At 37.6% G+C, this 25,306-nt stretch overlaps 1 long non-coding RNA gene across 2 annotated transcripts in view; it reads right to left on the reverse strand.

Moving 5' to 3' along the window:
- The window catches only part of LOC140526556 (uncharacterized), a 124,408-nt gene that overhangs the window by 64,979 nt on the left and 34,123 nt on the right, over positions 1 to 25,306 (reverse strand). For both annotated transcript variants that reach the window (XR_011974427.1, XR_011974426.1), the window contains 2 exons: positions 2,731 to 2,854; positions 379 to 464 (listed from right to left, as the gene is read on the reverse strand). This is a non-coding gene — a long non-coding RNA (uncharacterized lncRNA). The remainder of the gene's footprint in view (positions 1 to 378; positions 465 to 2,730; positions 2,855 to 25,306) is intronic.

A 25,306-nucleotide genomic window follows, 5' to 3' on the forward strand; every position in this document is an offset into this window, starting at 1 on the left:
CTTCATGGAGATAGGAGGAAAGAGAATTACCAGACAGGATGCTCCAGGACATTCCAAAGAAACCCATCAGCTACATTTCAGAGAGGACAAATGTAATTAGGGGACTATTTTCCTGAGGTATATTGATGGTGAGAACCAACCCCCAGAAACAGGCAAGGAAAGTAAGGCACAGAGATATTAAGGGAAGGACCAAGGTCACACAAAAAGATAATTTTAAAAATGTCTAACATTTTACTCCAATGCTTTATTAGTTATAGCTTCCTTTGAGAGGAGTTAGATAATGTCCTGGAAAACAAACAAACATTAAAACTGGGGCCATAAGAATTGAGTTTGAGTTCTGTCTTGGACATTTATAATCCACGTTAGCAGGGTTCTTACCAGGCTTTCAACTTCTGCTAAACTCCCTTTTTCTGGGCCATCTTCAGCCATCCTAATCTATATCTGGTCACTGGACCCAGGTGGCTCTGGAAGAGAAAGTGAAGCTGGTGATTTTGCACAGCCCTCCCTCACTCAAATCCAATTCAGTGCAAGTCATGTCATCATCTCCTTGATGTCATGGTCCTCATCAGGAGAGGACAAACCACAACCTATGAGTGGTGTGAGCTGCCCGAAGGGGAAACCAGTTGGCCTGTTCCTGTTGGGCAACTCAGCTCTTCCTCTCCTCTCTCCTTTTTCTCCTCTCTTCTCCTCTCCTTTACCAAAATGGGGTATCATACCCTTACCTGAGAGTGTTCTGCCCAAAGGAATGTAAATTTTGATCGCTGAAACCTATCCAATCATCTTAGGGTTTACTGACTGATTTCTTTCTCAATGAGAAAGCCCAATTCACTCTGGATCTCATTGATTATACAACAATAGGTCCCTGTCCAAGCACTAATTAAGGGTTACTTTTTGGGTCCTCCTGGCTCAGAATGAATGTAAATAATAATTGTTTCTCTTTTGTCTAGCAGGCATGAGGGTCTTTCCCTCCCAGTTTGATTGTTTTTTTTAATTAAAGGGGCCATCCCTGGACTCAGCTCTTCAATGGGTCTATTCACCAAATGGGCATTGCAATCTGTCTTCCCTAGCATCATTTGCCCAGATTTACAACTTCAGAGTCATACCTGACTCCTTATCTCAGGCATCTAATTTGTTACCAAGTCTTGTAATTTCTACCTTCATAATGTCCCTCCTACCACCCCCTCTCTCACACGACTCTCACATTGATATACACCCTCATCGCTTCATGCCTGGACTATTACAAAAGCACTTTGCTTAGTCTGCCTGCCTCAAGCCCATCCTCCACTCCACTGTCAAATTGAGCTTCCTAAGGCATAGGTCTGACTATATCACTACCCTAATCAATCAACTCCAGTGGCTCCCTAATACCTCCAGAATCAAATATCAAATCCTCTAGTTGATTTGTAAAGCCTTTCACAACCTGGTCCCCGACTACCTTTCCAGTCTTATATATTATACATATTCCCCTCAATATACTCTATAATCTATAATCTATCAACACTGACCCTCTTGCACTCACTTGAACAAGTCACTCCATCTCCTTACCCTATATTTTTTAAATGTCTATCTCCCACCACTTACTGATTTTTCTAGAATCCTTTAAGACTCACCCCACATCCCACTCCCTGTAATAAACCTTTCCCAATACCATTCCACCCTACTCCCTTACACCTCCCTCTGAGATTAACCTTCCCTTTGTACTGTAAATGTTTATCTGGTATGTCCAATTTTTGCATATCGACTCTTCCAATTATAATGTGAGACCATGAGGGCAGGGGCCATGTTAATTGCCTTTCTTTGTATCCCCAGAGCATTGCACAATGCCTGGTACATTGTAAGCACTTGATACACAGCAAGTGCTTAACAAATGGCTTCTTCACTAGCTTCCTGCATGTCATAGTGGGCATAGGGCACAGGAAGCCATAGCACTGTTACTGATAACTCTGCTAACAATGGAAACTGCTGAGGCCAGTGGTGTAGAAGTGAATTAGACCAGCACTGAAACAAAAAAACTTAAGCAGGTGATTGCTTGAAACCTTGGGAGATTGTCTACTCTAACTCCTGACAACTTATAACAAGATGGGAAGACTAAACCATTTTCTTTGTATTTTTTTGTTCATAGTCCCTAATTAGAGGAAGGGTGCCAGACATGTAGCTCTCCCCTATGATCTGTTCCCAAGGCCTACAGAGAGCTAGGCACACAAGCACTGCAGGACAGTGTTTCTGGGATTCCAAAAAGAAAAGCCAGGAAGTCTAGTAGGAAAAGGTTTGGGAATATGTTGAAAGCAGAGAGTTCCATCTAAGAGAACTAAAACATTTTCCCCTCACATTTTCATTAGTTTAAAGAAACTATATTTTCATAATTAGTTGATGGCTGTGGATATGTGTACATAATTCAAACTGAGACATAAAAGTCCAAATTTGGGGAGGGGGGAAGAAAGAGGGGACAGAGATAAGGATTTTTTTTCTTTAAAAAAAATTCAGAAGCATAAGTCATTATCTTCTCATTTAAATTCAAAATGTAGTCAACCTGGCTCTTAGCTAAGTAGTGACACATTTCCTTTCTAAGGAAGTCTGAAGGCAGTTGACTTCAGTTGCTCCTGCTGCCACAGGACCTACCCAAGTGGCCCATGGTGTACAAACTGTGACACAGACTGAAGGCATCACTTCTATGTGAAAGTGGGCACAACACTTCAACTGACTAAGCCTCAGTTCCCTCATTGGCACTACCTTGGCATGGATGATAAGAAGAAATTACTGAATGAATGTGTATAATCATTCATAATTGGACAGGTTAGTAAGCTTGCTATTATGCCAGAAGATGTCTTCACAAAAATACTGCAGAAAAAATATCCTGGAAAAAAAAGAAGAAGAAATTAGAGCAAAGATATTCATAGAACAGGAACACCTTTGTATCATATGGGGTAATATTTAAAAGAAAATAATAAGATACTCTGTCAAAACATGAATGAGAATGTCATCAACCAGCAATCACTAGATTAAAACATACAAATATAGACATTAAAAATAGGCAACAAAGTAGGGAAAACACATTTCAAACACAATTAAGAGACTTGTTTGAAAATATGACCCATGATGTTTTTTGGTCATGGAGGGAAAGGATAAAACTACCTAGTTCTGAGTCCTTACCCTTCTCTGTTATTTTCCAAAACCCTGTGTTCTGTCACAGATCACCTCACAGACAGGTTGTCTCCCTGTTTCAAAGAGAGAATGCTCAAGCTAGCCTGCATGAAGCAGTGTTCCTTCTTTCAATCCCTGGACAGAGAGCATGCCAGATTGCTCACCTGCCTCTCTGGCACACTTCAGAAAGCAGAGCTAACCAGAGAGGCGGGGAGGATAGCTAGGTAATTAGCAGCAAGTGGACGTTGCAGTCTCTGAAACAGCTGTGAACAATCGCTCAAAATCAGGCCTTCAGACTGGCTGATGCCAGCTCAGACACCTGCAGAATTCATTGGCGCAGTTCGGAATACACTGCTGTTACTCCTTAGCCACCGATTATTTTCCCGTTGATGGCTTCACTGAAGGGAGACTGGTTGGTTAATTCATGGGGGAGAAGAAGAAATTTCACAGGGTTCTGGACAAAGCACCATACTGTGCTGCAGGACTTTCTTCGGATCATAGATTCACAGCTGGAAAGGGATCATAGAGGTAATTGAAGCCAGACCTGTCATTGTACAGATGAGGCAACTGAGGCATAAAGAGGTTAAGTAAATTGCCCAGGGTCATATAACTAGTATCGGAGGTGGTATTTGAACCCCATTCTGATTTCTCCTATCCACCATGCCAGGCTGATTCCATAAGAGGGGAGTGGGAGAGGCTCATTGCCAAAATCTTGACTATGAACAAGTGGGTAGGGGACGGGGGTGGGGATTAGCTATTTTCAGGTTCTAAAAACACTAAAAATGTTTTGATTGCAAATTTAAAAAGGAACTCACATGTTCAGGGCAAGGGATTCCTGACAATTTTATTCTTTCACCATTTCTGGTCCTGTGTTGCCATGGACACACTTCATAGGGAAAGAAGAGCCCCCTGGGAACACCACTCTAATTCTGCCCATTCCCTCCTTTCTTTCCTCACTCTCTCTAGCCCTTTCTCCTCTCCAGTGTTTGTGTTCTGACTTCCACTATCCAGCCCCACCTCTTCTCACTTAGAACTCAACCTAAAAAGTAGTCAAGACAGCAAATGGTCAGGTGGGTTGTGTTTTTGACCCAGCCTCACTCCTAAGAGAACTTTGCCATTTCATTCAGAGACTGTGATATTACTAAAACTATGTGGTGGAGAAGGGAATGCAAGATATCACCCACATCTATTTATCTGTTATCTTATCACACTGTGGGAGAATACCAGGCCCACAGGACCTTTAGGAATATTTTTGATCTTCCTAGGGCACTTACATGGAGCTACGTGGATAGAGTACTGACCCTGAAGTCAGAAGCACCTGAGTTCAAATATGGACTCAGACTCCTACTACTTGTGTGACCCTGGGCAAGTCAAAGAACTCTGTTTGCCTTAGTTTCTCATCTGCAAAATGAGTTGAAGAAGGAAATGAAAAACCACTTCAGTATCTTTGCCAAGAAAACCCAAATAAGGTCAGGAATTGTCAGCCAGGACTGATCAACAACTTCCTGACTCCAGGCCCAGCCCTCTATCTACTGCACCGGCTAGTTATAGAGTAGCCTATATTTAAATACCTTAGAGATCACAGCTGCCCGAGGAAATTGTGACTGATGCAAACCTTGAGAGTTTTCCTCTGCACCTGATAATTCTGCTTAGCTCAAAGACTCACACCTTTGATTGGTAGCAGTATCTGCTACAGGGCCCATTCCAACATTATAGAGGGGAAAAAATAGTAGTTGTGTTTGTCATAGCCAAAGGATCTCCCCTATCTAGGATCCAAAAGGTAAATCTGGCATCTTTCAGTTACTGGCTGTACTTCAAAAGTTGACAGACACCACTAGATAGGCAATCTTAGAACTTGACAAGGCTCATTGAAAAGTAAAAAGAGTGATGTTCTTTTTACCTCTTATACATTCCATTTTTTGATCTTCCAGGGAGATACCTTCACTTTTTCCTGCCTCAATTTCCCCATATGGCCTATGGCAATATTTCTCTAATTTGAAAATGTTATTGAGTTTTAAAGGCACATCTCTCCAGGAGAGCAAAATAATAGTTGCTATTTTTGATTCTGCTATCTTTTTCTGTTTGTTAAGTTTTGATTATGACTGCTAGTGGGGTTTTTATATGCAGTACATTTTGAATTCCCATTATCTGACTGTTCTCTTGCCTGGGGGCCCTTTACCAAAGAGGATGAAAATCTGAAAAATAAATGAGGATTGCTTGTTTGCAAAATGACTTTGATGTTCATTGGTGAGAAGTATGACAAAAGTGTGGGCGTTACTTCTTTTTAACAATTTTCAAAGGAAATACATAAAACAGTCTTACTTAGTAAGGTAAAGTTATTTGATACAATATGCAACAGAATATTTTCTATAATAATTTGAACTGGTAAATATTTTTATATATATTAATAGAGACTTATTTGGAAGGGAACTTTGTTCTAGCTGTTCATCAGGGCCAACAAGATTACAGGGTAATGTCTTGACTTACTCATGAACTGGATTTGTGATGCATAGCTGAGAAAGAGACCTTAGGGATAATCTTTTTTAAAAGGGTAGTGGAGGGTAAAGAATACTAAATTTGGAACCAAAAAACCTGAACTCTATTACGTATAACCATTCCGAAGCTTCAGGTTTCTCAGTGGTAAAATTAGGATAATAATAGAGTGGGCTAGTTGGTGAACTTTTCATCAATTTAATGACTACCTCTAGTCAATTTGATCAGATCATGGGCTTTGGCCAAAGGGGAGCACCCTCCTGGAAGGTATACATAAACATGAGACTTGTGTGGCATAGTGGGCAGAGTTCAGGACTTGGTATCAGGAAGACTCGAGTTTGTTATCTCACCTCAGACACTTACCAGCGGTGTGACCTTGGGCAAGTCACTTAACTTTTCTCAGTCTCAGTTGCCTCAACTGCAAAATGAGAATAAGAAGAGCCCCTACTTCTCAGGGTTACTGTGAGCCTAAAATTTATCAACATACATAAAAATGTCACAGGTTTTAAGCATGGTACAGGGTGTCCCAAAAATTCTGAGCACGGTATCAAGCAACTAAATCTTAAAACTACACTATGCCTTTTGGGGTGTTCTGTATATTCCTTTGCTGAGAGGACACAGGGAATTCTAACTGATCTCCTATAACTGGGGCGGTCTACTGACCATTAGTTAATTGAGGTTTAGGAGGAAAGAACTCTGTAAAACAAATCCTCTCTGAGTCAGCTGTTATGAGATCTACCCTTTAGATTCTGTTTTGTATTTTTCCCCCTTTGAAAGACTGAAGAAATTAGAGTGTATCAAGGGAAGGCAAAAGGATTACACACACACACACACACACACACACACACACACACACATTTTTTGGTCACATTCTAGCCCTTTTGGGCTAGATATAACTAGGTGGTACAATGGGTAAGGAGCTGGGCCTAGAGTCAAGAAGATCTGAGAACAAATTCAGTCTCAGTCTCAAATCCTAGTTGCATGACCCTGAGCAAGTCACTTAACCTCTGTTTGCCTCAGTTTCCTCCTCTGTAAAATTAGGATGATAATCCTACCTACTTCATAAAGTTGTTGTGAAAATCAAATGAGATAATATCTATAAAAAGTACTTAGCCCACTGCTGGGCACACAGTAGGCACTCTACAAATGCTTATTCTCTCCCTTCCCACCCTCATCCCCTGACTTCCACATGCTTTTACTCTAAGTTGTCATGGTTGGTAGGAAAAAAATTTCTTCCCTCCTCTTTTTCCTCCCCTCTACTCACTGTACTCTGGTCCAGAAGGTAAAGGAAAAGAGCTTGAAAAGTATTCAAAGGGTGGGCTATGGTGGCTGTTTTCAATATGTGAAAGATGGAAGAGAGTTACTTATGTTTGATCTTTTGATTCCAGTAGAAGGAATCAGGAGCAGTAAGTCAAAGTTGCATAGAGGAAAGTGTGGGTTGGATATAAGGAAAAACTGCCTCATAATTAAAACTATCCAAAATTGAATGCCTTGGGAGGTAATGAGTTTCCCCCATAGGAAGTCATTAAGCAGAAGATATACAAACATCCATTGTTGAATATTCTATAGTGGGGGTTCTTTTTAGAATACTAGGTGGAATGGAAATCAGGGAGAAATTAATTCATTATATTTTATTTGATTTGGTCATGCTCTCTTTTTATTTTCTTTCTGATTACTAAAAGTTTGTATCTAATGTCTATAACCTCAAAAATATCACCTTATCTACCAATTTTTTTCCCTGACATTTTAAGTCCTTCTATGTAAGCTATTCCCGAAAGCTATCACCTTGCTTTGAAAACTTGATTAACTCTGTTAGGGCACTGGCAACCATTTGTAAGTTACTACTTTGTTGAAATTTCCCTTGTGTGTATCTGGTGTCAGTCAGTGGACAAGCATTTGGTAAGTGTTTTCTATGAAGCAGGCACTATGCTAAGTAGAGGGGATATAAAGAAAGATAAAAGTAGACCTTGTCCTTGAGGAGTTCATATTTCAACGGATGAGACAACACGTAAATAACTAGATAGATACAAGGCATATGTAAAGCAGAAAGGAGTCTAGAAACTGGGGGGACTGGGAATGAACTCCTGTAAAAGGTAACATTTGATCTGTATATAGGAAGAAGCAGGGGAAATGAAGAGGCGTAGGTGAGGAGGGAGAGAATTCCAGGTGGGGAAAAAAGGTAATAAAAAGGCAAAGAGACAAATAATGGAGGGTCATATGCAAGGAATGGCAAATAAGCTAGGGTAACAGGATCATAAAGTGCATGGAAGGTGGTGAAGTATGAGAACACTGGAAAAGAAGGAAGACATGCTATGAGGAGTTTTGAATGGCAACCTGAGAATTTTAGATTTGCTGCTGGAGTTTATTAAGTTGGGGTAGCAAGGGAGATGATAAAGACCTATGCTTTTTAAAAAAATCACATTGGCAGCTAAATGGAGGATGGACTGAGGTAGAAAGAAATTTGAGACAGGGAGCCCAATTAGAAGACTATTGCATTGCTCTAGGTTCCTCATCTGTAAAATGAGGTTACTGTATTAACTGGTCTCTAAGGTGCCTTCTAACTCTGACATTTGGATTGTACAGGCATGGGCTATACACAAAAATCTGAAAAAAAAAAAATGAATTTTTCATCATTGTCATATATATTTATATGTACGTATAGGATTTCTTTTCTTTTTCCTTTGGCTATTTAAAACGTCACTTCTCATAATACAAAATACCTCTATAACACTGTGAGCACCAAATCTACAGTTCACTAAATGGTTGGGAACTGTCAGATATTTGGTGTTCAATAGAAAAACATTCAGTCAAGTTAATGAACTTTTAACGTTTTACTCAGCTATTATTTTTCTGGTTGCCATAGAATTCAATCAATTCCAATATATCTCAATAGACAGGATGACCTACCAGGCCAAAGACAGAAATTGTTTCATTTGGGGTAAATTCTGTTGAGAGAACAGAAGACAGTTTAAATGTGAGTGTAGTTGAGCCAGGAGAGGGGTCAACCCAATTTTCACTCGTCTTCTCTTTTCCACTTGGATAACTAATTGTTATCCAAACCTTGTTATCTTCAAATATATTCGCCTCTTTGTAACTTCTACCAGTTGCTACTACTGCCCTTTAGTCCAAAAAGAACAACATGTCCTCTTTCAAGTATAAAGGCTATCCACCATAACCTGCTGTGTAGCACCAATGCTATACTCACAGTTGGTGTAATGGATATGCAGGTGTATTTCCAGGGTAAATTCGCAAAATATAAATTCTCTTCCAGAAAGTCAATTCCACCATGATAACAAGGAAGTTTGTACACATTACCAATAGAGGGAGGACCACCATCCCCAGGCCTTCCCTCCATTAGGTCTCCCCACAAACAAGCTCTCAGACAAAATGCCTCTCTCTCACCCAAGCTAGCTGCTCTGCTCTGCCTGCTGCCTTTCTCCCAGCTCTCCCTCACCCTCTCTTCCTGCTGAACCCTTCCTGCTGCACCCATTCAGCCAGCTCCTCCACCATGGACTTCATGTGACTCAAGATGTGGACTAGGCCAGTGCTCAAAGCAGGTCACATGGGCCTATTAAGGGACAGGGAAGATCTTCAAATCCCCTTAACATTACACTTGCCTAAGTCTTCTTTCCTCCAGGCTCAACATCCTTAATTTTTTTCAACTTATACTCCTATCCACAAGGCATGGAGATTATTGCTTTCACCATTCTGCTTAAATTCCTCTGGTTATTCTTATGAATATGGTTTCTATCTCAAAGCATGACTTCCTTACCATATTGAACCACTCACTGAAAGCTACTCTGATTTAGTATTTGAAATCTGTTACATAGCCCTTTAATCTGCATGAATGAATAAATAATTGAAGGAAAAAGCATGTATTAAGCACATACTATTGTCTAGATGCTATGTTATCCATTTACAAAAACGAGACAGCCCCTACATTCAAGGAGTTTACATTTACAAAAGGAGGAAATGACACAAATAAAAAAGTGGTAGCCAGTGATTTTTCCGTCTGGGGAGATTCAAGGAGAAAGAATGGGGACATCAAACATCTGATTTTAACTTTCTTTTCCAGAAAAAAAGAAATAAGCAGCTCTTAAATGCCTATTAAGTTTTAGGTACATGTGATCCAGATTACAACTAATTCTAATATTAGCCCCCTTTTTCAAACGAGGAAACAGATATACAGAGTTTGAGTGACTTTTCCAGAGTTACACAGCCAGTAAGTATTTAAAACCAGATTTCAACTTCTCTTGATTCTAAGCCCAGAGTTCTTGCCATTGCACCACCTAGCTGTCTCTAGTAATGATGGTATTAATTTAACTATTGTTTCTGAAGAAAAGGATGATAGAAGAAGACTGAGAGTTAGGAGAAAGTAAACAGAGAAGGAATATACATGGCTTCAAGGCAGATAAGATAATCTAGACTGAATGGATGGATGGGTGGAGGGGGGCTGGCTATGTACAGTCAATGGCATAAACTAGGTAAGCTATTTCCCCAAACTTCTACATTTCCTGTCTGCTCAATAGAAAGCAGTAGAGCAAGCTAGGTTATTGGTGATACTAAATGCAATAAATAATGTATAGGAATCTTTGTAGAAATTTAAAGGATATTAGGCATCTGGTCTAAGGTGAAACTGACATATGACTCAGTATATCACAGACTACTTAAGGATTTTGCAAAGGAACTTCTGCAGGAAGCAAATGTATTTAGACATTAAATTAGGAGGAGGAACCATAGATTTTTCCAATGACCTTCTGCAGGCTGACTTGAATTTCTATTCCAATAATCAGCATGAAAAGGATTTTCAGGTAGTTTGGATAATTCCCAGAGCCATAATTAACAGGGTGCTTTGAGCAATAGCACATAATGCATTAAGGCAAGCAGAATAAAGCACATCTCAATCAATCAATAAACATTTATTCAATGTCTGCTATGTGGTGGACATTGTGCTAAATACTATGAATATAAAAAGAAGCACAAAGTCCCTGCTTCAAGTAGCTTACAATCTAATGGGAAAGTCAAGGAGAATGAGTTAAGGTGCAGCCAAGGGTGAAAAAACCCTGAGACATTATCCCATGGGGTGTGTGGGAAAAGAGGACCCATGATATTGAAAGCTGCTGTTGCTAGAAGAGAGCCAAGTTGGGGAGGAGCTCACCCAAGGTATGATTGCTGGGGAAATGATGATCATCATCTTCCTTTTTTATATAATTATTCTTGCTTAGGGGCAGCTAGGTGGTACAGTAGATAGAACGCCAGTGCAGGAGTCAGGAGGACCTGACTCACCTCAGACACTTGACACTCACTAGCTGTGTGACCTTGATCAAGTCACTTAAGCCCAATTGCTTCATCCTGGGTCATCTCCAGTCATCCTGATGAATATCTGGTCACTGGATTCAGATGACTCTGAAGGAGAAGTGAGGCTGGTGACCTGCATAGCCCTCACTCAAAAAAAAAACAAAGTCAAATACAAGTCATGCCATTATTTCTCTGTTGGCATGGTCTTCTTCGGCAACAAAGGACAAACACACAAGTATTCTTGCTTACTGAGTGCTAAGATTAATGTTTTTAAAATGATTCTGAAAGAAGTACTACCTAGAGTTCTACAGATTTTGATATCCTTGAGAAAAGTCCCAGCTGTTTCACCCTTGTAACAGCTCTGACAAATTCCCCTTTGTTTTTGTTTTTTAGTATGGGATTATCTCACAAATCTATTGTAGCACAAATGAGCTTGGTAGTTGCAGTGATGTTCAAGAAATTGTCTTGACAAAAATAATCTAAGGGAAATTGAAATTAGTAATAAAGAGGACTAAAACTAAGCTGCTAAAATACCTAATCTATGTTAACATGTGGTCTGAGCTTATAAATGTAATAATGAGGTGCCTTACTCTTTGTAAACAGAGACCTTTGTTTTAACAGCTCAGCCACTCAAGGAAAGAAAGACAATCTTTGAACTGTGAAAAACCCTTGAAACAAAGTCCTTTTAAAAAATGCATCCCATTTAAAATACATTAAGCTTCTTAAGGAAATAAAAATTGGAACCAAGAAAAGGAATGTCTGTACCACGAAAAATAAAGGCCAGGTCTGTGATATAACCATTCTATTGCATTAACTTCTAATTTTCTCAAAACTTAGATTTTTGTAATCAGCAGTGACACAGCCTCTATAAATTAGAAGGGAGATGCTGCAATTAAGTCATTCAATACTTTGGCCTGCCTGGGTTGAATTGCCTCATGCCAAATGCTTTCTATTATGGTCAAAGAAAAGACCTCTCACCAAGGTAACAAGTAGAATTTTAAAGCCACTTCCAAGCAAAAGGCAGGACCTGTTTAATTGGAAGAAAAAAACAATACTCAGACTTCCTAGATTCTAAGCTAAAAACTAGAATTGAGTCTTTGGGGTACCAAATCCTATTTGTGACCAATGAAAGATTACTTTCTATTTCAAAGGGAAAAAAAAAACACCTGCAAGAATAGAAACTTCCTAAATTGTTGAAATAAGCATGAGACCCACTTTTTCATTAGATCCCGAATCTGTAGAAGCTGCATCTGGTAAGCAGCATGGCAGCAGTGGAATGAATAGAAAGACAGAAAAAAGGGAAAAAAATATGGAGATTTGAGTGAATAGCCTCAAGACTTCATTAAAATGTGGAGGAGAAAAAAGAGAAAACTAAGTTCCATTGATTGTATTTTTGCCATTTCTGATAGAAATGTTTGTCTGATAATGACCTACTCAGTTCCTTGGGGAAAGTAATTTGTTAGTATTTTTCCTTGAACTTCTTTTAATTACTAAGTTTTCTAAACACAGCTACAGCTCTACCCCTTTAATTGAAGTAATAAGTTTCACATGAAACTATTTTTTTCTTAACCAGTACAACTATTTGGATAAAACCAACATGGAAAGAAACATGAACTAGGAGTCAAGACCTATTTTCTAGTCCACACGGTGCTCCTTACTAGTCATTCAAGCTTGGACAAATCACTTTAACTCTCTCAACGTCTGTTTCTTCATTTTACAATGAGGAAGTTGTGTAAGAAGACCTATAGTAACCCTTCCATCTCTAGCTTTCTATAATGCTGAGATTTTATGGCATTAGATACTATCTTCTCCTAAGGCAAATAACCTATCAAAATCAGAGTGATGATAATAATAATAAAATTTCTTGACAATGAAAGTAAGCAGACATCCTGCATTTAACAGGATGTTTAATATCTGTTTATTCCTATTTCCCTGCCCCAATATTGCTTATTGACATATTTTGTCTGTCTAGGGGCAGCTAGGTGATACAGTGGATACAGCACCAGTGCAGGAGTCAGGAGGACCTGAGTTCAAATGTCACCTCAGGCACTTGACACTCACTAGCTGTGTGACCTTAGGCAAGTCACTTAACCCCAATTGCCTCATCCTGGGTCATCTCCAGTCATCCTGATGAATATCTGGTCACTGGATTCAGATAGCTCTGGAGGAGAAGTAAGCAGGATGACCTGCACAGCCCTCCCTCACTCAAAACAAAGTCAAGTGCAAGTCATGTCATTATTTCTCTGATGGCATGGTCTTCTTCAGCAACAAACACATACACATACATGCACACACACACATACACACACACACACACACACACACACACACACACACCATTTTGTCTTTGTATTACTCCCAATCAATCATACATTTGCTCAAAGTCACGTAGCTTTACATTTCCCCCATTCTTGACACAGTGCCTTATACTAGACATTTAATATTGAAACATTTATTGAAGCACTCCTTTCCTTTTCACTTTCTTCCATTATTTTGAACTTTTCCTATTTTCTTTTTTTTTCCCCTTAATCCCCCCTCTCAGCCATTTACATGTGATTTCACTCTATAAATTAGGGAGAAGCCCCTTATCTGTTCTTTTCCTCCATAAATTAAGATGGAGATGCAGCAATTAAGCCTTTCAATCCCTTGGCCAGCCAAGGCTGGGTTGTTTTATACCAAATGCTTTTTATTATGGTTAAAGAAAAGACTTCTCAGCAAGGGCTGATTGCATGTTGTGCAATTTACCTCAAATTGGTTGACCCATAAGTCCCATATAGACAAAACCTATGAAATCTTTATGCTACCTTTCAGTGTGTCATGGGCTCATCATTTATTTATTATTTGCATCTGGCTCCACTACTAGAAGTATATTACCTTAGATTGTCCTTCCAGGTGTCTGAAACTTAAATCATTTCTGGAAGGTCTGTGCATTACAGATCATTTGCCTTGTTCTCATTCCTCTGGTGTGTAATGGAGGAATTCAACACATGTATTCTATATCAAGGATTTCCATTGCCAGCAAAATCTATATTTTTCTTCCTTGTTTTCTATTAAAAATTGCAAGATTGACTTGCAAATGAGAATAGTTTTGATACTATGATTATAAGAACTTTAGGTTGGATTTGAAAAGAATTTATAGATTTTCAAATCTTAGAAAACTGTAAGAGTCTCATTCATTGCTTTTTCATTCTTTTACTTAGAGAAGCTCCTAGAGCTTCTTCTTCATGCATTTATGCACCTTAGAAATGAATGAGGGACTTTCAGGGATGGATTCAAGATGACAGAGTGGAGAATCACTCAGGCAAGTTCTTGCAACATTCCTCTTCAACTTTAAAATAATGGCTCAAATCAAATTCTAGAGTGGCAGAGACAGCAAAAAGTCAGAATGATACATTCTTCCAGCCTAAGACAACATAGGAGGTCAGAAAAGGAGATCTACACCATAAGGGAGGAGGCTGGCCTAGAGCCCATATGGATGAAACACCAGTGGTGGGACTAGATAATGAAGACAGAAGCAGCTTAAATCCAAGACAGTAAGGGGAACTTGGAACTAGTCAGAAAGAGATTATAGGGTGCTCCAATGCTAGCACTGGACATAGGGCCAGATACTGTTTAGCACTTCCATTGTCTGTACCCACTTCTAGGTCATATTTCAAGGGCAAAGAGAAACACTTTCAGTCAAGAGGGAATGGAAGCCCCAAGAGGCAACTGTTTGACAACTCAATTGCTTATACCCACTTTTGGGTCATAGTTCAAGGGTAGAGAGGAGCATTTTCAGTGAAGAGGAGGTGGAAACCCTGAGAAGCAGTATCAATTTGGGCCCTAAAGGATCAGGAACCCAGAGGAACAGTATCGTTTCTAGTTCCAGGGAAAGGGAACTCTAAGAAGCAGTGTTGATTGCAATTCTAAAGGATATGAGGCTCTTCCTGAATAAAGATAAGTGCAGACCAAAAGAGTAGTAACCACACTTTTCCTGATATCACACCACCTGAGAATTACTGAAAACCTCCAACCCTTTCCCCTCACACACACCTGGAACTAACTCTGAAAAAAGCAGTGCAAAAAAACCCCTGAAGCCTAAGATAGAGCCCCTCTCCCTCCCGCAGTGGGAACAGAGCCCAACATTAAAATAATGTTCCATATCAAGAAATAAGGTAGAAAAATGAGCAAATATACAAACAAAAAGAATCTAATCATAAAAATCTACAATGGTGACAGGGAAGGTAAGCACAAACTCACAAGACAATGAAGTCGAAATGTCTACAAGCAAAGCCTCAAAAAAATGTTAGACAGAAGCTTAGCAAGAATTCCTAGAAGAGCTTAAAAAATTTATTTCCAAAATCAAGTAAGAGTAGTAGATAAAAAAAATAAATAAAGGAAAGCAAAGGAAGAAAATTGTGAAAAGACAATTAGCAGCTTGGTAAAAGAGGCACAGAAAATACTGAAGAAAATAACACCTTAAAAATAGAATTGGTCAAATGAAAAAAGAGGTTCAAAAATTCACTAACGAAAATATCTCTTTAAGAAGCAGAATTGGATATATGGGAAAAGAGGTACCAAATCTCACTAAAGAAATAATTCCTTAAAAGTTAAAATTGGGCAAGTAGAAGCTAATGACTCCATAAGATATCAAGAGACAATAAAAACAAAGTCAAAAGAATGAAAAAAAGAAGAAGAAATGTGAAATACCACAGTGGAGAAAGAAACAACCTGAAAGAATTAGATCAAGGAACAATCATTTAAAACTTATTAGATTGCCTAAAAGTCATGATCAAAGAAAGATCCCAGATATCACATTTCAAGAAATTACCAAGGAAAATTGGCTTGATATCCTGGAATCAAAGGGTAAAATAGAAATTGAAAGAATCCAGCAACCACCACCTGGAAGAGATCTCAAAATGGAAATTTCTATTATAGTCAAATTCTAGACCTCCCATGTCAAGGAGGAAATACTGCAAGCAGTCAGAAAGAAATCATTCAAATATTATGAGGTCACAGCCACACTGAAGGAGCAGAAGGCATGCAATATGATATTTTGGAAGACAAAAGAGCTAGGATTACAAACAAAAATTACCTGCCCAGCAAAACTGAGCATAATTTTTTGAGGAAAATAGTAAATGTTTGAACAAATAGAGGACTTGCAAGCATTCCTGATGAAAAGAACAGAGCTGAACAGAAAATATGACTTTCAAATGTAAGACTCAAGTGAATCAGAAAAAAGTATACATGAAATGAAAATCATGTGGTGCTTAATAAAGTTAAACTGTTTGCCTTTTTATGGGGAGATGATGCATGAATCTTCTAAGAACTTTATTATTTTAGGGCAGTTAGAAGGAGAAAATGGGTGCAAGAGTGAGGTGATTATATTGGGATGATGTAAAAAAAAGATAGGCAAGAAAAAGGGATACCCTGGGAGAAGGGGGAAGGGTGAGGAAGAGTGGAGGAAATTATCTCATATATAAAAGAGAAATGCAAGGAAGAATTTTTTTTTATAATTGGCGAGGAAATGTGTTGAGGATTGGGCAACATTTGAACCTTACTCACACATATAACATATATATACACACACACGTGTGTGTGTTACTAAATTAGCAACAAAAATATATCTTACCTAACAGAGAAGTAGGAGAGGAAGGGGATAAAAGAAAGAAATGGGTAATAAAAGGAGGCAGATAAGAGAAGGCAGTGGTCAGAGCAAAACAGACTTTAGAGGAAGGACAAGATAAAAAGAAAGAGAATGACAAATAGAAGAAAATAGGAAGGAGAGAAATATACAATTAATAATTGTAACTTCTAATGTGAATAGGATTGACTCACCCATAAAATGGAAATGGATAGCAGAATGGAGTAGAAATCAAAATCCAACAATATTTTGTTTACAAAAAACACACTGGAAACAGGGATACACCCAACTGAATTAAACTATAGGACTAGAGTAGACTCTATTATGCTTCACTCAAAGTAAAATAAAAAAGTCAAGAGTAACAGTCATGATCTCAGATAAAGCACAAGCAAAAATAGACCTAATTAAATGGAATAAGAAAGGAAACAAATCTTGCTAAAAGATACCATAAAGTAATATCATTACTAAACACATGTGTATCAAATGGCATAGCATCCAAATTCTTAAGGAATAATAAAATGAATACCGAAGGAAGTAGGCAATAAAACTTTCTCCTCTTAAAACTAGATAAAGCTAACTATAAAGTAAATAAAAAGAAGTCAAGGAGATGAATAGAATCTTAGAAAAGTTAGATATGACAGACCACTGAAGAAAACTGAATGGAAATAGAAAGGAGTTTGTATTTCCTCAGATGCACATGGCACCTTCACAAAAATTCACCATATAAATCCTTACAATCAAATGTAGAAAAGTAGAAATATTAAATGTACACTTTGCAGAACATCGCACAATAAAATTATATTTAATAAAGGGCCATGAAAGCACACATCAAAAGCTAGTTGGAAGCTAAATAATCTAATCCTAAAGAATGACTGAGTCAAAGAACAAATCATAGAAACAATCAATAGTTTCATTGAAGAGAATGACAACAATGAGACAACGTTCCATAATTCTTTGGATAATGTCAAAGGAGTATGGAGAGGAAATTTTATCTCTCTAAATGCATACATACATAAAAGCAAGAAAGAACAGATCACTGAATTGGGCATAGAACTAAAAAATAACTAGAAAAAGAGAAAATTAAAATTCTCTAATTAAAGACCAAATGGAGATCTTCAAAATCAAAATAGAGATTAACAAAATTGAAAGTAAAAAATTGAACTAATAAATAAAATAAGGATATGGTTTTATGAAAAAACAACAAAATAGATAAACCATTGGTTAATTTGATTTTAAAAAGAAGAAAACCAAATTATTCATATCTAAAATGAGAAGGGTGTTTGCACCATCAATGGAGATGAAATTAAAGCAATTTTTAGGAGATATTTTGCTCAATCATATACCAGTAAAACTGACAGTCTAAATTAAATGGATGAATATTGACAAAAATATAACATGGCCAAATTAATAGATCAGGCAATAAAATACTTAAATAATTCTATCATAGAAAAAAATTGAACAAGACATCAATGAGATCCCTAAAAAAATTCTCTAGGACTAGATCAATTCACAAGTGAATTCTATGACATTTAGAAACAATTAATCCCAATACTATTAAACTATTTGGAAAAGTAGCTTTAAAAAGGAGTCCTAACAAATTCCTTTTATGGTACAAATGTTGTTTTGATATCTAAACTAAGGAGAACAAAAAACCCAGATAGAACACTGTAGTTCAATTTCCTTAATTAGAGTTGGATGGAGAGAGCCCAGGACCTTGAACCCATGGGCCTTAGAAACAGCAGCACTTCTCGCTGAGTATTCATAGCCATCATCTTGGGAAACAATCACAGTGAAGGTAGAGCATGCCAATCATTGCTCCTTCAATTTCTTTAGCCATAGCAAGCCAGAAGTCAGAAAAGAAAAGTTCTTGCCCCCAAAGTTCTTGGCACTGTCAAACAGTTTAACTTCAGAAACCAACCTACACATGGAATTTTATCAATAGAGAAATTACATTTAAAAAGAAGTACTCTTGTCTGCTTTATAGCTGCACCCTAAGGACTATGGTATTTTTTCCATCAGATTTGCAATTCCAAAGTGCTGTAAGTCGAAAGAATGAAAAATTCTTTGGAAGGATTCCACAGAAGAAGCCTGAAAGGGGTCTCAACTGTGTAGACCAACTTCCCCTTATAGTACAGAGAGATAAACTGAGACCAACAGAGGTTTAACAGTTTGCCCAAGTTTAAACAGAGAACAAACTATTATGAGTATTGTATACCTCAACACACACATGGGGTTCACTTCCCCAAATATATTACTAATTTCATTTTTTGGAAAAAAGGTCATTCAAATAAGAATGTCAGTGGTTGAATTAAAGCTTAATGACAGTCTAAGAATTTGCTTCTTAATTTCATCTACCCCAACTTTTTTTTAACCACTCTGTCTCCATCACTGCAACCAATGAATCATTTTTTATGTAGTGAGGCAGTATAGTATTATTAACATATTATCATCATAATTTTGCTTCTATTTTAATGAGTAGAAAACATCTAGCAGGCTAATTTGACTGGAAGAGAGTGCCTTAAGGTAGGTTATGTGAAATAAGAATAAACACATAATGGTTGTGTTTACAGTCAATTGTATATACATATGTGTAGGTACTACCATTATGTTTGGTCTATAAATCATTTAAAGACAGTAATACAGAGGGTTGCAATATAATATTTTGCAAAATACTTTCATCTACAGATACATTACATTCCTGAGATTTCAAGAGTCCAGAGGCCTTGCTATATAAGTGAGTACATGAAGCTATTTGTTTGAACATTATCTTTCCTTATAATAATGTCTACACTGATTCTATACCTTTCATCTTAAAAATAAGAATACTCTAGTGAATTGCATGTGTATGTTCTATACATTATATGGATATACATATTGAGTGTGCATGTTTGTGTTTGTGAAAAATTCCCTTTAATATTATTCACTGAAATTCTCATCCTCATTTTTAATTTAAAAATGGAGAAACTCAAGATCTGACAGATTTAAATCTTTCCCTAGGTCACAGAGTAACAAGTTATTAACAAAACGATACCTTCTTTTAACTGATGATCTGACATGTTATCTTGGATGAAGTTTGTGTTTTCATTAGAGAGTAATTTATGCTTTCAGAAAAGCTAAAGATCCCCAAGTACATGGGCATATGTATGCATGTACACATATACACACACATACACACATAGTAGTATAATGGAAAGTACACTAGCTCTGACTCAAATCAGAGAACTTGGGTTCAAATTCTGAATTTGACAACTTGTACCAGTGTTATAAGTCCATATGTTCCATACAATATTATTGTCTATCTTGATTTCCATATACATAAATGTACATTCAATTTCTGTCTGTTACTGTCTTTCCCTTTTTCCTCTCTTCCATCTCTCCCTCTTTGGGTATATACATTTACTTTCCAGACTTCTGGCTACAAGAACGACTCTCATGTTGTTTATAAGTAAAGGTTTGTATATGTCTAAAATTACTTCCCAGCCTGAGATGTTAGGATTGGATAACTGTATCCATCTTTCCCTTTATTTTATGACTCTCTCACAGGTACAAACCCTAGTTAAGTACTGTGTGTGGTGCTGACACCTGGTGGTTGAGATGGCCACAACAACTTTAAATCCCTCACTTGTCTCAAAAGGTTAGGGCAGATTGAGCAGGAGCAGCGACTACATTGCTTACCTGTTTCCATGATTCCTAAAGAGGTTTATCAAGTTTAAAATAAGTTACATGTCCACACATATATTCTCAATGTTTACAATCAATGAAAAATCTAGTCCTTTCAACATCATATCTATCTTTTTTAACATCTCTATCTAGAAGAGTAGCCTGTTTTGTTTTTTTCCCTAAATTTAAAGGGATTCAGGAAGTAACCTTAGAATTTTTTAATCCCCCTTGTGATGAACTGAAAACAAGTATTTTTAAAAACTACTTTTAATTTGATAGTGGGTTTTCAAATGTCAATCATAGACGCTTTTAAAATAAGACAAGATCTTAACTTCTGACCACCTAGACTTTTCTAAAATTCAACCAGTTCACACACATGTATGTTAATTATAAACTGGCTTTGTACATCTCTGCATTTGGGGAATTGCCTCTGCATTAGGAGCAAAAGTCTTGAGATGCTTCAAAAACTGCCATTTTTGTAGTGATTTCAACCCATCTGAATCAAGCTTTTTAAAAAACTATGTAAGAAAATGTAAGAAAAAAAATTTAGTGTATTTTAAAGACTCTAAATTCTTGAATGTTCATCTATGACCTGATTTTCATGAGCTCTCTCTAAATATAACTGAATATCATTGCTGCTAACAAGAATGATCTTTTTTTAAAATAAAAAAGATCTTTAGAACTTTTGAAGTTATCTTAAAGTTCTCGTTAGATATTTTCCAAAATTCAAAAATCATGATCATTTTTCTTTTAAGGAAGGTAGTGATGGGGTTCAGACTCTGGGAACCTCTCTGAACTCCCCTTGAATCTTCCCACTTAATCTGGCCTTCCATATTCAGATCTGTTGCCCTTGGCCTAGCCTGGCCATTGTCTGTTACCTCTGGATTGCCCCATCTGCTACCCACCCAAGCCCTCCATTGTCTGATATCTCCTGATTGCCTCCAGCTGTTTCCAACCCTTGACCAAGTCACCCCAGTCCCATTGAGGTCCTCCTTGGACTTCTCCTCAAGACCCTCCTTAAACCCCTCCTCCCATCACCCTAGACTACCAGACCACCCCCAGATCCCTCCTACAGTCATTTCTGTATTTAGGTTCCATCTTGCCTCTGTGAAGGTGCTCAGATGCAATCCAGCTCAAACTCTGTCTAGTTTGAGATTATATCTGTCCCACTTGTGAATACAAGAGTTACAAATGCTTAGGCTCCTTAAGAGTCAACCCAATGTGGCGAATCTTTAATAAACTTTGTCTTTCTTTGACTTTAAGAAGGCTTGAGTCGAATTCATTCGAGCAGGACTCGGTGTGTCAGTATTTCAGGGTCCCCAGCACCCCAGAACCTCAACAATAGGGCCAACAAGGAGGGGCCCAGAATAGGATTTCAGCTGGAAAGAAGGAAGTTGACAGGCGTAACAATTCAGTTGAGTCACCCTGCCTCTCCTCTCAATGACACTGCACTAAGTCAGATCTGCTTTTCTCAATGACCTCCCAGTGAGTCCAATTCAATCTAATCTCACACTTATTTAAACTTCTAAAAATTTTATTGATGGTCTCTTTGTCCATGCTGTTATCTCCCTGTGTTCCTCAACAATAGAAACATCCCTTTTAACAAGGAAATAGTTAGGCAAAACAAATAAACACATCAGCCATGCCTGAAAATATATGATTCATAGTGCATCTACAATGCACTACCTCTTTGCTGCTGAAAGGAGAGAGAGACATATTAGTACTCCCTCTCCCTCTCCCTCTCTCTCTCTCTCTCTCTCTCTCTCTCTCTAATTACTTTGTATCATTTATATATGTACATGAGACCAAGAGCAGGGACTGTTTTTTGTTTGTCTTTGAATCCTTAATACCTAGCACAATACCTGGAACATTATAGGAGCTTAAAAACTGTTTGATTAATTGATGTACTATCAGTCCTCTAAACTCACAAGTGATCACAATATTGATCAGTATTTTGTCTTATCATTGTTTTCATTGTGCAAGTGTTTCTTCTGGTTCCATTTACTTTTTCCTACATCAGTTTATTGAAGTTTTTCAAAGTTGAGTTCCTACATAAAATAAAATCCCCATAGTCATTGTTTCTTATAGAACAACATTACATTGCATTCATATGGCAGAATTTGTTCAGCCATCCCTGAACTAATAGGCACTCACTTTCATTCCAGTTCTTTGCTACTGCAAAAAGTGCTGCTATAAATATTTTATAAACGTAGGATATTTCTCTCCGTTTTCACCTTCTTGAGATATATAACCAATATAGGTGTCACCAGGTTAAAGAATATGCATAGTTTGGTGACCTTCTAAAATAATTTCAAATTGTTTTTGAGAAAGGTTAGACCAATTCATAGTTCCACCATTAATGATTCAGTATGTCTGTTTTCCCCAAACTCCTCTGACATTTTAACATTTTTATTTTTTGTCATCTTTCCAAAATTGACTGATATATGGTGAAACTTGAATTGTTTTAATTTGCATTTCTCTTATTATTAGTGATGTGGAGCATTCTTTCATCTTTTTTTCTAGTTTTTTGATATGTTTAGTTTTTAATTACAAATATTTAGAGATTATTCTCACTTCATGAAAGGTCTCTTATAACAAAGTAAAAGTTAAATAAGATTAATTATATAGTGACTTCATCTAAAAGCATACGTAATACTTCATATCTGTGGAACATCTGCATCTCTATTTAAACACAGACTTATATACAACTATTTTCTCTCCTTTCCACCACACTTTCACTCAGTTGGGTAAAGAAAAAAAAAAGAAAAACCAACTGTTTGCAACAAAAAAAAATGCCTAGTCAAGCAAAGTTCATGGCCAGAAAGACTACATAGAAATATATGTGTATAAATATGCATATTTATACATATATATACATATATGCGTGCAGACACACATACATACAGATTCCATACCCTAAATTCATCACCTCTCAGTAATGGATAACATGTTTTATCATTGTTCCTCTGGAATCATGAATGGTCATTATATTGACTACAGTAATACAGCTTTCAAAAAATGTTTGTTTTTACAGTGTTGTTATTACATAAATTGTTCTCTTGATTTTACTCATTTCATTTCGTATCTGTGTAACCACAGTACCAAAGCCCATTGGAATGGAACTTTCTCCTCATTAGTAAAGAGAAATGCTCTGAAACTGTGTAAGGTGCAGCATAGAGTTGGCAAGAGTGGGAGAGACTTTCAGTCTCTTCAGCCTGCCTTGAGTTCTTATCCAAATCATTTAAAGTTTTCTTCTAGCTTGGAGCTGCTCCAGGTGATTCTGGCTTCCAGCTTTGAAAGGGAAGATGAAACAGGCCAACCTGACTCTGTGTCGCTGAAAGAAAAGCCTCCGGAAAGAAGCTAACATGAGAGGAACCGGTAATCCCCTTCATGTAACTATCCCAAACTTGCTAGAGAGTTTAGGCAATTTGCCCTTGGGTGAGACATAGGGCTCCCTTTCTTTGTAGAACTGAGTTACCTCGTTCCCAATAGGAAAACTCCCCCAGTATTGTCTGGCATTTATGCTATTATGTATACCTTCTCTGATTCCTATTCTGCTACTAAAATTTGGATAAAGGAGTTTTTTTCACTAAGCGTTATATGTGTTCATTGTGCAATTGGTATTTGGAGGGAAAGGACTCAAGTCTTGGATATAAAGCTTGGGGTCCTACTTTCACCCAATAATGAAACACTGAACACAAGTAAGCATGAACCTGATCATATTCACTAGACTAATAATATTTGGGGGAACAAAGGATATAATTCTGACTTGGTACCACCCCACTCTCTGAGGAAAGCAGAGTATCTGAGTTTCTGGTCTCCACCTCCTGCTTTTCCTCCTGGCAGGAGTTAAAATCTCCTCTGGAGAAGAGTGAAGGGAGAAGAAAATAGAGACATCTATTCTGCCTCCCTCTGAGCCACAAAATGACATCCCCTCCCATACCACATGTAGGGAGGGGGATGGGGTGGAAGGCAGGCTTGCTACATGTGGGGCTTCAGCACATCAGTTAAAGTCCTCAAAATTCTTCATTTTTATGATAATGATGTTACAATATAAATTGTTCTTCTAGCTCTGCTTAATTAACTCTGCATAAATTCATTTAAGTCTTTCCATGTATCTTTGAAGTCATCAATTTCCTCATTTCTCACAGCACAATAGAATTCCATCACATCCATATACAACTACTTATTCAATCATTCTTCAATTGATGAGTATCGCCTTCTTTTCAGTTGTTTTTTCCCCTACCACAGAGAACTGCATGAATATTTGGCTGCATGGATATTAACTTGTTTTTCTTCATTTGAAAAATGCCTCTTCGTATCTTTTGACCACTAATTTACTGGGGGTTGGCTATATAGCTAATATACATATAGACATATTTTATATATATTTCTATAGAAAGATATATGGAATCGATATCTACATACACACACATACATATATGTGTGTACATGTATCTATATCTACACAGGATAGATATAGATATAGATTTATTAAGCACCAACTAGGTGCCAGGCATTTTGTTAAGTACTGAGGGTATAAAAAGAGAGAAAAGATAATTCCTGGCCTTAAAGAGCTCACAATCTAATGGGAGAAATAAGAGGCAAAAAATACGTACATTCCTGTATGTTCATCTTTCGTTGCCAAAGAAAACCATGCCATCAGAGAAATAATGACATGACTTGCACTTGACTTTGTTTTGAGTGAGGGAGGGCTGTGCAAGGTCACCAGCCTCACCTCCTCCAAAGCCATCTGAATCCAGTGACCAGATATTCCTCAGGATGACTGGAGATGATCCAGGATGAGGCAATTGGTATTAAGCGACTTGCCCAAGGTCACACAGTTAGTTAGTGTCAAGTGTCTGAGGTGAGATTTGAACTCAGGTCCTCCTGACTCCTGCACTGGTGCTCTATCCACTGCACCAATAAAAAGAAAGAAAGGCCTTGGCCTCAAAATGTTTACAATCTAAAGGAAGATACAACATACTAAAAAAGGCAGGAAAAGCTGAGAATGAAGGAAAAAAACTGAAACTATTAGATCATGTGAAAGGGACGATATTTGGAGAGGAGGTTTTTAAAACCATCTCAAAT

Source organism: Notamacropus eugenii, chromosome 2 (assembly GCF_028372415.1).
Source record: "Notamacropus eugenii isolate mMacEug1 chromosome 2, mMacEug1.pri_v2, whole genome shotgun sequence".
Lineage (NCBI taxonomy): Eukaryota > Metazoa > Chordata > Mammalia > Diprotodontia > Macropodidae > Notamacropus > Notamacropus eugenii.